Source organism: Equus asinus, chromosome 23 (assembly GCF_041296235.1).
Source record: "Equus asinus isolate D_3611 breed Donkey chromosome 23, EquAss-T2T_v2, whole genome shotgun sequence".
In the NCBI taxonomy this organism is placed as follows: domain Eukaryota; kingdom Metazoa; phylum Chordata; class Mammalia; order Perissodactyla; family Equidae; genus Equus; species Equus asinus.
Window position 1 is genome coordinate 37,816,228 of NC_091812.1, and position 14,360 is coordinate 37,830,587.

The 14,360-nt window shown below is 34.3% G+C and overlaps 1 protein-coding gene across 8 annotated transcripts in view; it reads right to left on the reverse strand.

Moving 5' to 3' along the window:
- RFX3 (regulatory factor X3) overlaps nt 1-14,360 on the reverse strand; it is a 263,742-nt gene that overhangs the window by 236,568 nt on the left and 12,814 nt on the right. The window lies entirely within an intron of this gene.

A 14,360-nucleotide genomic window follows, 5' to 3' on the forward strand; every position in this document is an offset into this window, starting at 1 on the left:
TTTAAGCTAAAGACATAAGTAGTCATGGATATTTGTGTATGTTAAATTAGCACAAGTGTCTCACATACTATAGTTTGCATCTTTGTGGACTCTTACAGTTCCATGCAAGTACTACAACAGCCTTCTATTAATATTGTGACAGTCCTGACAAAAATCTATATTCAAGATTAGTTGAGGGAGGTAATCTTCCCACAAAACTCCTTTATACTGAACCTGTGTTGCATCTTCAAGAGTGACCTCTGATTTCATACCCACAGGCTGAACTACCATGCATATCCATGCCTCACGATGTAGAAGATGGGGACAAAGTCGTGAATTGTTAGAACGTGTAGCAGGTCAGACTACTTAACTACTAAACTACTTAGAATAACTACTAAATTACTAATAAATTACTAAACACTTAGAATAACTGACAGGCAGGACTGTCCTATAAAATGCTATACAGTCACTATGTAAAACATAGAAGAAACAAAGTAAGCAGCAGTAAAATTTCAGAAATATCATTGAAGGTAACAAGAGCCAGATAATAAATTTTTTTCTAGAAAAGCAGACAATTCAATGTTGTTAAAGTGATGCTTAAATTCAAGTATTAAACTCATCGTGGCTCTATCGTATTATTAAAAGATAAAGAACACTAAAAATATTTCATAAATTGATAATCTAGTGATAAAACTTCCGAAAGTTCAAGTTCTGCCTCATAAAGGTAGCATTTACACTGAATTGGGATAATAATTCATCAGTGAGCAGGAAAAAGTTTCTCTGGTGATGCCATGCTGATCCCTGGATCTATGATGCCTCATAATAAGATCCTCTAGTAGGAAGCTAGTATATTAGGTGGGTGTATTAAAAATATCTCAATGGAAAAATGCCACTTTGGGTAAGCCATTACCATAGACATGCAAAAGAGCATGCCACTTAATCACTAACATCTCTACCTAAAGTAAATTTATTGTTAAAAAAAATGGTTTATTTTATACCATTTACTTGTTCTATGCCATGTGCTTGCTTAAGATGTTGATTTTACCTCAGCTAAAGCTGTGTATTTTCTAATCTGTTTAGGGTAACTGTCAAGTAATCAGACTAAGCGGTGCCATTTTAATAAGGAAGTCTTTTTAATGAAATATAATAGGTCACAAATACCTAATTTCTGCTCTTTAATGTAATTGCCAGTCTTTACTATAACTGCCACTTTAACAATCTTTTCCAAATGCTGACACAAAAGATGAACAAATCAAGGGTATTAGCATGTGTGTATATTTACAGCTTGTTGCTGTCAAAGGCTGTAGTTCCACTCCCAACTCCAGCAGCTATATGAGGATCCGTTTCTTTTGATGGAGGCATCCTGTTTCAGGGTGTGAATGTATCTGAATTAATCTCTTTTTCACAGCTACGTAGCAAACACATACAGAGGATACACAGGAGAAATGCTGAAAAAGTTCTAGCACAATATTACACCTTCAGGAAAATCGCAGACACTTTCACTGTCACTGTGGAGGATTGCACATTTTACTACTTTATTCTTTCTTCTTCAATAAATTCTCTGCTCCATTAGTTATTAGGTCATAATTTCAAAAAACATTGTTCATATAGAGTTCAAATAGCATCTTGTCTTGGATAAATTTTCAAAGTTTACTATAAGCATTAGTTTTATATGCACAGCCACTTAAATTGCACACACAAAACTACAAGTTGCTGCAAAATTAAATAGAAGATCCAAAAAAAAGAGAAAGCAAAAATATTTTTATTTTTAAGAAGCACACTTGTTATGACTATTTTGCTACAGTTCAATTTTAAGTTTATAAGTCTCTAAAAAAAACTAATCCCCTGAAAACTTCTTTACATAATAATCCTTTTACCTTTTTGTTGTTTTATTTTGAGCATATTATTTTTTTTAACCAGTAGCTATGGTTTTTTATGATCCATTTTTAAATTTGGTACTATTAATACCAGAAGTCCTGTGCACAAACAGTAGTAGTTTTATAAGAAGTTTGCCCATTTTTTGAAAGCCTAAGCTTCCCCAAATCAAACTAGCTTACTGTGAAAAGAAAACCATGACAACTGTTTGTACCTCTTGCTTTATTATTACATCCGGCCTGGTCAGTCTTAGAAATTCAATCTATTATGGTTGCTAGGAGTCTGTTGCTGTGCAACCTAGAAGGGTATGCTGTGCTTTCACGCTAAGGAGTGCTAATAAACCTGTAGGCTTCCCTCTATGGGTCTGACCAGTGTGTTTAAAGGGCTTAATACTTTTCAAGAGTGATTGGCCCACAATTCAAGACACATCCTATTAAAAACAAGTCACACTGAGAGATTTCTAACAAAGGGACAAAATGCTAAACATACACAAATATTCAAAATGTATCCTCAAAATCCCTAACTAATTTGGTAAAACAAACAAAGAACAGATTATGATCTACATTTCAATTATACCACCTACCATCTCCAAGTTTTTATTTCCATATAGTCCCCTAAAAGGTTATAATGGATATAAATGAGCTGAGAAAGTACTTTTATTTTTTTCCCTGAAACTAAGTACCTTCAACTTTGATGAAAAAAATAAAACTATTGCACTTATATAAACTCCAATAATAAAAAAAATAAATTAAACCTAGGAACCCAGAAGTCATGAAGTATGCAAAACTAAAAAGCACCTTTCCCATTCCCTCCCAAAAAATCACGGAGAAACTGAAGAAATTCTTAATTTCATTTTATTAAAAGAAAGATCATTTTTTCTTTTTCTTTTCATCCCTTTTGGTCAGTAATGATTTTATATTAATTCTAAAATCTATTCTATCCTATCAAATGCATATTCTATAACTTTAAAGATTAACACTCAATAAGTTATTCACATAAATTCACTATAATTAGATAGCATTGCTTGAATGTAACTGAGAACAGAGGAGAAAGATAGTAGAGTCTATCAATAAAATACTGCTAAACAAAGTGCATGAGACAGAATTTACAAAGGGCCAGAGGATGAGAGAGGATTTCTATCTTCTTTAAAAGAAGAAATTGTATTGACTTTTATGTACTTATGTATGACAGGTCTTTTTCATAAAGTATTTGAAGCAAAAAGATGAAGTTGATCTATCATAAAATACCAAAGACCATACAGATAACCAAAAATAGGATTTTACAACAATCATCTTAACAATGAAAATTTATACAGAATTTTCCAAGGATATTTTGGCTATACTAATACTGCCTTCAACTTCTGAAAGTTAAAAATACATTTTTTTTAAAAAAGCCAGGCAACATTTTATCTACATTCATGGTAACATTTAACCCTTTTATCTAACTACTCTGAGCTGGGAGCACTTTTTGAAAATAATCTGTCAACTAAACTACATTATTCTTTTTTAAAGAGCCATGTATATCTGTCCCTCAATGGTTGTTTTACCTTTTCTTCTCAGTACACACCATAGGAAGCAGAGTAAAGGAAATTAACTATTTCTCTAAAAGTACCAAGAAAAAGTGGAGGAATGTGAAACAACTATCCAAAAAAGAACGACAAAGAATCCAATGATAAAGGAGAGCTGAAGCAGGCTGAGAGGGGCAAAGGCAACATCTGACCAAAGAACTGAGATTGAGGCAGGAAGAGAATTGGTTGACTAAGACGGGTTAGAACTGAAACAGCCTACAAGCCAAGCAGAGAACAGAGCAAATGGGAGAAAAAGGGACATAAAGGATGATAAAGAGAGACAAGAATGTGCTGGAAAGAGAATAATTGAAAGAAAACTTGCAGAAAGAAACTTGATTCATTTTATAGATGAGGAAAAAAGGGAAAATACAAAAATTTTATATTTAATAATTTTGTTTTCCTTGATCCATCCTTACTTAAGAAGGCATGCAACAACTCAAAAAAGAAAACATTCTTAAAAGATGCAGTGATATCAGTAACATTTATGATGTAAAACCCAAGTGATCAGTAACTTGAAGATTCAACTTAATTTTATAATGAAGTAATTTGAATACTTTTCAATTCTCATTTAGGATAAGAAAAATTTAACTTAATTCTAAAGCTGCAGGATTTAACATATGAAAATCTTTCTAAAAGTAATGAAAATTGATTTTTTTCCAAACAACAACAAAACATTAAAACACATTCACTACACATTACACACACACAGTAGTCAATAAAGTTACTAAAGTCAGATTCTGCTTATGAGCATAGCATTTACAGGGCATGTGTTAGGAAATGTGTTAACTTTTAAAGCAGTTATTCAATAGCTGGTCAATTACTAGTCAAGTGTAGTAAATAATACTGCAAGAATCTGCTCTGAAAAAACCCAAGTTCTAAACTGGCTACATTAATACTTAGGATCCTGTCAGGCACTATTAACTAAAAGGCAACGGAGCAAAGTAAAGAATAAAAATTTTTTAAATGAGGACAGAAATCTTATAATGGAAGTGTTGCTGGAAAGAGCCTTCTGTTGTTTGTTACAAACCTGCAATAATTATAATGTGTGGCATCCTTAAAAAAACCAATAGGAGTATGTAGCTTTAGAGAATAATGCATTCATCCCCATAGAATTAAGCCTCTTTTTTGCACATTCTAGTTTTCTTGGATTTACAACACCCTATCATATTTGATTCATTTCCACATACACATCTTCCTAAAAAAAAAATCAAAGATCCTCAATAAATGTTGCTGAATAGAACTGAATTCTGATTTTTTTTACTTTCATAACCTTTTTATCAAGAATTGCAGGTTCTCTGATAAATCACATAATTAGGGTTGGTAACCAATGACTTACAGGTTAGAATTCTTTTTAGTAGTCATAGCTTACCAATTATAAAGAGAAAAGAAATCATTACCAGAGTCATAAATATAACATTATTTCTCCTTCCTGCTGACAGAGTATTTCCCAAGATATGTTTTTTCAAATTATTTCTACAATTTGTTTAGTCAAGGTCAAAAGGATGTTGATGTACAAAGGAAGAGTTTTCTAATACTAAAATTTATAAAAGGAATGTGACACAAACACCTGATTAGAAGAGTGATATCAGCTAAAAACATATTTTAAAACTTCTCACACCACTTTCACTTTTTAACTACTACTACTAGTCACTTTTAAACATTTGAAAACTTGAAAAAAGGTATTAAGTCAACTGAAAATAAAGGTACTGTATAATCTGACTTTTAAAATGCAGAACTGAGGGTACTGAAAAAGACATCTTGAAATACATTCTATAAATCTGAAGGACAATTTCAGTTTCATCACATCATAAATGCCAAAAAACTCAAAGATATATATTTCATGATTTTTTGTGAAAGCAAATAGACAGAAAATCTTTAGAAAACATAGAAGAAACAAAGTATCTCAATAAAGAGGTAAAAATTACAGAGCACTAGCAAATTGTCTTTATGGAGTCTATACTAAATTTGGAAGATTATATTTAATTCCAACTCAAAATCTTAGACCAGAAATATTGAACGTTCACACTTCAAAATCTTAAATGATACTTGTTTGGAAACTAACCTTTATTCTTTTCATGATTTTTTTTTCATCCATCCCTCCATCCACGGAGGAGACTACACAGCATGGCAAAGCAGAGCAATGGACTGGGAATCAGAGCGCTGAGCCTAACTCAGCTGTGTTGGGTCTCTTTCCATACGTAAAAAGTGAGGGGAATAACAATGGGGCAGGCCGGGAGTGAAGAGGTATAGCTAAAACAAGATTAACCACAAGTTGTAACTATTAAAGCACAGTGATGGATACATGGGAATTCATTTCATTATTTCATCATACTGTTCTATTTTTGTGCATGTTTAAATTTTTCCTCAATAAAAAAGGGGAAAAAAGAAAAGAGTAGGCTTGCTCTCCAAAGTCTTTCACAGCTCAAACTTTTTTTTGTTTCATTGTTCAATCAAACATTGTCTAATGTTTCATTTATTTATATTTTTGATGGCAGAAATGTCAGGTGCCCAAGTTCAATAAACTCTGGCCTACAGGTTGCTAAAATGTGGGCACCTCTTACTTACTTAAGACACAAATGCCCGGGTATATCTGCAAGTATAATCATTTAGCCAGCCTTTAAGGATGGAAATTTGGATTAGAAATAAATATTATTTATATAATTATATAAGTTCGAACAGTGAAAGGTAGTTTTTGTTTGTTTAAAGTTTCATAGCAATTTCTACTTTCTTAACTTAAATATGTTAAAAAAATACACACATATTATATATATATCTTGTACCATTTTTGAAGAATTCCAATATAACACAATAGCCTCATACACTGTCAAACTGTACATTTCATAATGGATGAAAGGCACATAATGCTGAATATCTGACACTGAACTGAAAAGGAAAATACGATTTTGACATTAGTACACTGAAAATCGCATTCTAAAAATATCAGCATGACAATCTATTTGTCAAAATAACAGAATTCAGGACAATTTGCCTCCATTAGTGACTTTTATTTATCTATATAGCTTCTCATTTATGTCTTTTTTGCATAAACAAAATTTTACAAATAAATTCAATTCATAAAGCCCAGATTAAAGATAACTAGATAATGACAGATAGCTATGTTATATAAACAATGACATTCTAGTTTCATATCTTCCAAGACACTGCAGAGCATTTTGATCATAGAAGTCATCATATGCAAAGATTCTTTCTCCAGTTGAAATAAGCCATATAAGCAAACCTAGGATATAAACAACCAACTAGCAGTCCAGCTAATTCTAGTTTGTATTTTCTTAATTGGGATTTTTATTCTTAATATTTCATGTAACCATTCTTTCCAATTGTTTAGGATATATTTCACTGATAGTTACATGTATTTCAGAAGAATCTCCAACTTGGAAGCAGGTAGGGTGAACTCGGGGAATTTAACATCCTCTCCCCCTTCAAAACGAAAAAGTTAGGGGTCAGCCCAGTGGCATAGTAGTTGAGCCTGTATGCTCCACTTCAGACGCCCACGGTTCACAGATTTGGATCCTGAGAACAGACCTAGCACCACTCGTCAAGCCATGCTGTGGTGGGATCTCATATAAAATTAGAGGAAAATTGGCACAAATGTTAGCTCAGCAACAATCTTCCTCAAGCAAAAAGAGGAAGATTGTCAACAAATGTTAGCTCAGGGCCAATCTTCCTCACAGAAAAAAAGAAAAAATTAAAAGCAGTTTTTGAAAGAGTCTCTTAATCTGCTTGTTTCCTTACAGAAAACCATAGTTTCAGTGAATATATCTTGAAATAATATATAAATGAAAAGGTTGAACATTCAGGAAAAGGTATGTAAAAATGATGAAAGGCAGCAAAGAAAGCAGAAAGAAAAGTACCATGTAAGGAGAGATGTAAACAATTAGGACTCTTTAGTAGAGAAGGAAGGCTAGCATCAATGAAGGTATCAATATTTTAAATATATAAAGCCACATTTGAAGAAATATACAAAATTTATCTCTGTCAGACCTTGTTCAAATGTCACCTTCTCTCTAAGGTCTTCCCAATCTTCCTATTTAAAACTGCAACTTCCTCCATTCTCATCACCAACCCTCTCTATTCTCCCTCTTTCTTTCTTTTTCTCCATAGCATTTATAACCATATCTTACAATACTCATTTGTTTTCTCTCTCCATCATCCCCAATGGCTTGAATGTAAGCTCCTCAAGGGCAGAGGCCCGATCAGCCTTGTTCACTGCTGTATCCTCCACGGCCGTTCACTGCTCAGCCCATATTGTATGTACCAATATTTGTTCAACAAATACATGGATGAACATAAAAAGCAAAAATGAGCTTGTACACCTAAACTGATTCTATAAATTGAAGGGAACCCCTGAGCCTGGAGAGAGATTAAGATGACTTCACAACTAGTAGTAAATTCACCAAACTCATCACCTCAAGAGATGGTACAAAATGAAAATACACTGATTAAAAAGACAGGTGCATAGGGGCTGGCCCCGTGGCCGAGTGGTTAAGTTCACGCGCTCTGCTGCAGGCGGCCCAGTGTTTCGTTAGTTCGAATCCTGGGCGCGGACATGGCACTGCTCATCAGACCACGCTGAGGCAGCGTCCCACATGCCACAACTAGAAGAACCCACAACGAAGAATACACAACTATGTACCGGGGGGGCTTTGGGGAGAAAAAGGAAAAAATAAAATCTTTAAAAAAAAAAAAAAAAGACAGGTGCATAAGCCAGCCCTGATGGCCTATTGGTTAAAGTTCAGCTCTCACTGCTTCAGTGGACCAGGTTCATTTCCCGTTCATGGAAACATGCCACCTGTCTGTCAGTTGCCATGCTGTGGCAGCAGCTCACATAGAAGAACTAGAACGACTAACAACTAGCATATACAACCATGCACTGGGGCTCTGGGGAGGGGAAAACAAGAGGAAGACTGGCAACAGATGTTAGCTCAGGGCTACTCATTCCCTGCAAAAAAACAAACAAAAAACAAAAAAGAAGACGGGTGGATGGATTTATATTTTACCACACAAAAAAAACAAAGGTTTTCTAGGAGAAAGGCTCTGTAGCAGACACCAAAACAGATAACCCTATCTTTCCACTGAGCGACCCTTAGTGGAATATCACAAACACAACCACAGATCCTACTACTGTAGGAATACCATTCTGATACCACCACTTGCCTTGCTGTAAGCCTGGAACTCAAGGACCAATTCTATATTTTTGACATCCCAACAGGAATAGTGAAGTTAGGCAGCAGAAGGTGAAACTCAAGAGGTTCGGGGTATTCAAAGTAGTCCCCCAAAAAGCAAAGTTCTCATAACGGCCCCCATGTCTCTCCCATTTTAAGCAGCATTAGAAATTCCCACTCCTCGGGCACAACCAGAAAATAGGAAGAAGGTACTGGATCATAAAAGGCACTCTCCAACTTTGAAACTAAGGAATTAGTCATGTCAGACACTAAGGAAATCCCAGGCAAGTCTAGAATTTCATACATACGTATACATATACATATATACAAACAGAGTTAGGTAACAAAATGTCATTTGAAAAGGTAAGAGGAAAAGAGAGCTTGATTAAGGTCAGCCCAAATCTATTGCCTGCTAGATGATGCTATATTTGAAGAAATACCCAAAATTCATGAATTCATAGCCATTAAATCCATTTTAAAAACCAGAAGAAAATAAATCCATTTGGAATAATAGAACTGCATTGCTCTAATGGTCATTATAAAATCAGGGCTAGACAAAATTATAAAATGGTTAAATGTGTTTTCTATAATTTGTTTAGAGACAAAGATAAATGATCAGAGGCTTAAAAATAATTAATCGTTGATTCCTTCTACCAAGAAAGGACACTGAGTTTTACACCAAGTTCAAAATATATTTAGTCTTCTGCCCTCAAGATCCTTACAAACAATTTGGAAAGGTCAAACATTTACAAACAAAAATCTAAATCACGGGGGCCGGCCTGGTGGCACAGCGGTTAAATTCGCACTTTCCACTTCAGCTGCCTGGGGTTTGCCAGTTTGGATCCCAGGTGAGGACATGGTGCCGCTTGGCAAGCCATGCTGTGGTAGGCGTCCCACATATAAAGTAGAGGAGGATGGGCACGGATGTTAGCCCAGGGTCAGGCTTCCTCAGCAAAAAGAGAAGGATTGGCAGCAGATGTTAGCTCAGGGCTAATCTTCCTCAAAAAAATAAACAAATAAAAATCCAAATCACTATTCCCAATCAGTAGCAGAGTTAATTAGAAATTCATTGGAAGTGAACCCATCAAGTTAGGAATTACACTAACTTTAGGAGAGAAGAATTTAAGTAGGGTGGGAAACAATTCTAAGCAGAATAAAGGATAAGAACCAAGTTATAGAGAAAAGAAATGACAAGGCAGAATTCAGGTGTCCACAGGGTAGTAATAGCAATTGCCATTTACTAAGCACTTACGTGTCACAGTTCTGTTTGTCTATGTCATCTAATGTAATCTTAAAAAAAAAATCATTTAAGGTAGTTTTTATTAGCTCTATTTCACAGACTTTAAGTAATCCACCTAAAGTTAAACTACTAATCAGTAACAGAGCTGGAATTCAAACCCAGGGCTGTTCACGCTCTTAACCAATTATACAACATCATAAGCCAGGCTAGCCAGAAAAGAGAAGTTACAAAGCAGAGTGGTGAAACATAAGTTCGAAAATGTACACTAGACTGCAGCCTTCCTAACAGCACTATAGCAGTTTTGCAGGACTCAATAAATATTTCTTAAATGATTCTGATGAACAGGCAATGAGGAACCCTGAAAGGTTCTGACCCAGAAACATAAACTCTGGGCTATTTGAAAACATCCAAAGTACCTTCTTTTCAGCGGATTCTATTAATCTGTATTTAGAAACAGTTTAAGTAGAAACTTATCCAGATTATAAATTCATAAGATATTAAGAACACATTCCATGTTTCAGAATCTTCCTCTTTATATCCAACAAATATAGCAGTCTAGTATTTAGTTACTCTGGTAACTGAATATCTATATTCAAATCTTAGTTTCAGATTTCAAGTATTTAGCGCTCCCTTTTCATCTGAATTACATACTCTCTTCCTATTAGTATTTTCTGTTCTGTTTTACAGGCCAGTAGGTATGTTGGCAGATCAGGAATAAAGTTAAGTCTAAAGTAAATTATTTAGATCCTCCAAACCACAAAAAAACCTTTTCTTCAATTAATAGAAAGCAAAATTAATTTAATGCATTGTGTTCCAAGTCTCTCAATTCAGGTGAAACAGCGCATTACATTAAAAAATAAAATCATAAAGACTAAGAATGAGGAACTTCTAGGTAAAAATGCAAGAGCTAACTAATATTTCATCATACCTTTGTTTATCATATCTCCTTTTTTATTGAAGGTGAAGATAAATCCAAAGGGAGCAGTTTTACGAGAAAGGTTTGTCCATGGGGATTTACCTTGTTAAGAGCAAATGACAAACGGCTGTCTCCTTTGGAAACCTACTCCTGTTTTATATAAATGTATCCTTTCAGATTCGGTACCACAAACGGGGCGGGTAGGAGCATCAGGTTACTGCTAGAAAGTTCAGTTATTTGTCATTTTCTTGGTCTCTCTTAGATGGATTGTTTCAATAATCAGGAGGGATAGTGCTCAAACTGTGCATCTTTATCACAAAACAGATACCAAAACTAAGTTCAAGCCTGATCTCAGAGATTTACTTCTAATTCTACAACACACACAGATGTACAGAGGGAAAAAATAAGACAAAAATCTTGATAATTACTTATTCCTGCCACAGTCTCATACTATTAATCAGTAAACAACATATCCTTCCAAAAATTCAGATTAAGAAAATAAGAAGTCATAAGACAGTGTGACTGCTGGTATTGCTTCTGGTTGCTACGGAATAAAGGGCAGTCCCTTCACATCCTCATTCTGTTGGTTCTCTCTTACTTAAGAGTGCTGCAACACCTTTAGAGCCCAGCCGGGCAAGCCTCAGCTTGTACCACGGATGTCAGATGCCAGTATTTTACTTTTGTTCGACAAGAGAGTGACCTAGAGGAACAAAGTTTCAATTTTAAAACTAGTAATTCAATGGATTTTTACAACAATCTTTAGAATGATTAGACTCACCCTTATCCTCATCAAAAAAGTAAAGAGGCACAGGCCAGATCTGAGAAGTATTTAAAGTAACACATTGATTGTGACATACATCACTAATACCCAGCAAGAGGAAATACCAATGATAGGAATAAAAGTATAATATTTTTCTTTTTTAAAAAATCTAGCAAGTATGGTATTTCCCCCTAAATAGACAGCCTATTTATGATTTGGGAAAATATTTTAAAATTTTATTTCTATGTCGTTCTAAAATAAAGCAATTAAATAATGATCTATATACCAAAAATTATAGTTGGAGGTAAAAAATTAAGATATTTATTCAAACTTGAATGCAGAATTATAAAACTTTCATTTGTTTTTTCTAGAAAGAATAGTTCAAACTTATAGATAAAATACGTAAGTATTCTGAATACTAAAGGCAACACATTTGGGTTGTTCGCCTTTAAGAAAAATTTTGCACTAGCTGTGATACAACACGAGAACACGGGGAGGAGTGAGGAGCCTGGGGTTCAACAGCCCCAACTCTAATAAATGTTACACATCATTGTGCAAGTCACTTAACCTCTGTTTTCTTATCTTTAAAATAAGTGAGAGGCAGTGAGGGGGGTTAAACTAGACAACCTCCAAAGTTTGTTCCAACTTAAAAATTCTGACTGTAAAATAAAACATCCTAATTATGTCTCTACTGGAATCCCATGTATTTGCCCCATTTGGAAGCATGGGTAACTCGGGTAATGGACTTATTCACCTCTTCAATTTCTACTCTAGCACCCTGACTGCCCCTTTTGGTGCAGAGCCAGACATAGTAAAGGGACAAAAGAATAGGGCAGTAGAATAGTTAAGCAGAAACAGGGAGAAAGGCTGAAGCTGAGCCCCCAAGGAAGGAAAACACTCATCATAGCAGGTTTGAGGTTTCAGCTCCAGACCCTAAAGCTTAGCTGCTATGCAAACAGGGTCAGGTTTTAAAATACAAGTCAATTCTTGGATAAAGCTTTTCTTTACATGGTGTTCTTCCAAATTAGAACATTAAGTTGTTTGCTATTGGGGAGTTACTCCAATACAGAATAAGTAAACCAATATTATTACTCTCACATTGGAAATGGTTTGTTTTTAAATTATATCTTATGACATAAATGCAGTGGTAGCCAAATTTTTAAAAAAACTTTTAAACTCTAGAATAAAATTACCAGTGCTTTTATTGACACTATATTGAATGTAAAATAATAAAAAAACAAATAAAATTATACTTTGATTCTAAGTATAAGGTACCTAAAAGCATAGAAAAACTTATTACAAATAATGTTTACGTTAATATTAACATTAAATTCATAACAAAATCTTCCATAAATATTACTTAAATTAACACGTATATTCCATGATCTTTTGTTTTGCAGGGTTAAATTTATGTTTTGTTCAAACACTGTTTGGCTAATTAAGCTTTAATACTGGTGTTCTCTTGTATATATTCCTTTCGGAAAGTTTAAATATATGAGAATTTAATATACAGTATCACTTAACTTAGATATTTCCTAACGGCAGAAAGAATTAAATGTAACCCTCTGAGAAAAGAAATGGTACTTTAGTTATGAGATAAGATCATTTAGTGTATCACTTTGGTAATTTTGTATCACTTTACTATTCTGTCTGGATAGTTACCCTGTAGTAGAAATATTTTAAAAGACTGCTAAAATATTTTAAGTCATATATATTTCTATGGAATCTTTCTGATCAGAAAGAACTTTAGCAAAGCTATATAAGCAAAAAAAAGCAGGCCTTACTTAATGTAATACATTTACTTCTTCATGTCTTAGTCATTTAATTAGATTCAAACAATAAGGAAACATCAGCTTTTAAATAAAGAAATTTAGGTCTACACTTTGTGTTGTTTACTAAAATGCCATTAATCATTTGTTATACATATTAGTCTGCTCATTACAGAATAATTTCCAACATGAATAATGGATTATTTTTTTGCTATAGCACTGGAAAATAAGCTGCTTTCATACCTACATGACTATAGTCAAATAAAAAAGCTAAGAGACCCTCCTCATTCCCTGAAGATAGTAAATCAGAAAACATTAAACTGCTTTGAATGATGTCAGAAGTTATGAGTACGTCAGCTCTTACCAATGGATATCTCTTCCTTTATATACTATTATGTCTCAGTAACTGAGCAGCTAAGTTTGATGGGAATACTCCAGAAGATAGTTGGTTCTCTTCCCTTATCAACTTACAAAATGGCTCTTAACAGTTCACCTAAATTTACCCCAAAACAAGTTAAAAGAATGATGTATGAAAGATTAACACCATTTCACCTCTAAGAGGTATAACTCAAACAGTTGTTTTCCTGCATCCTGCAAACATGGGCTGCTGTCCTTGTGCTTGCTCTCTTTTTAAACGTTAGGTCAGATTTCAAGTAGAAGAGCCTCAAATTACTAAAGAAAAGACTTGACCAACAACTAAGAATAAACTTCCTGATTTAGAAATGCTTTGAGAAGAAACATGGAGATCAATCACTTTTAAATATTTCATCTTAAACATAATATAAGCATTGCTTCAAGTCTACATTGAGTCTGTTCTTAACATTAAAGTTTTTTCAGAGCAAAACAGGATAAAGAAGGATTCAAGTTTATTTCAATAAACACATATTTCGAGGCTGGCCCGGTGGTGTAGTGGTTAAGCTCGCACTCTCTGCTTCAGTGGCCTGGGGTTCACGGGTCTGTCAGATCCCAGGCACCGAGGTACCGCACTGCTCAAGCCATTCTGTGGTGGTATCCCACATATAAAACAGAGGAAGACTGGCAACAGATGTTAGCTCAGGGCCAATCTTCCTC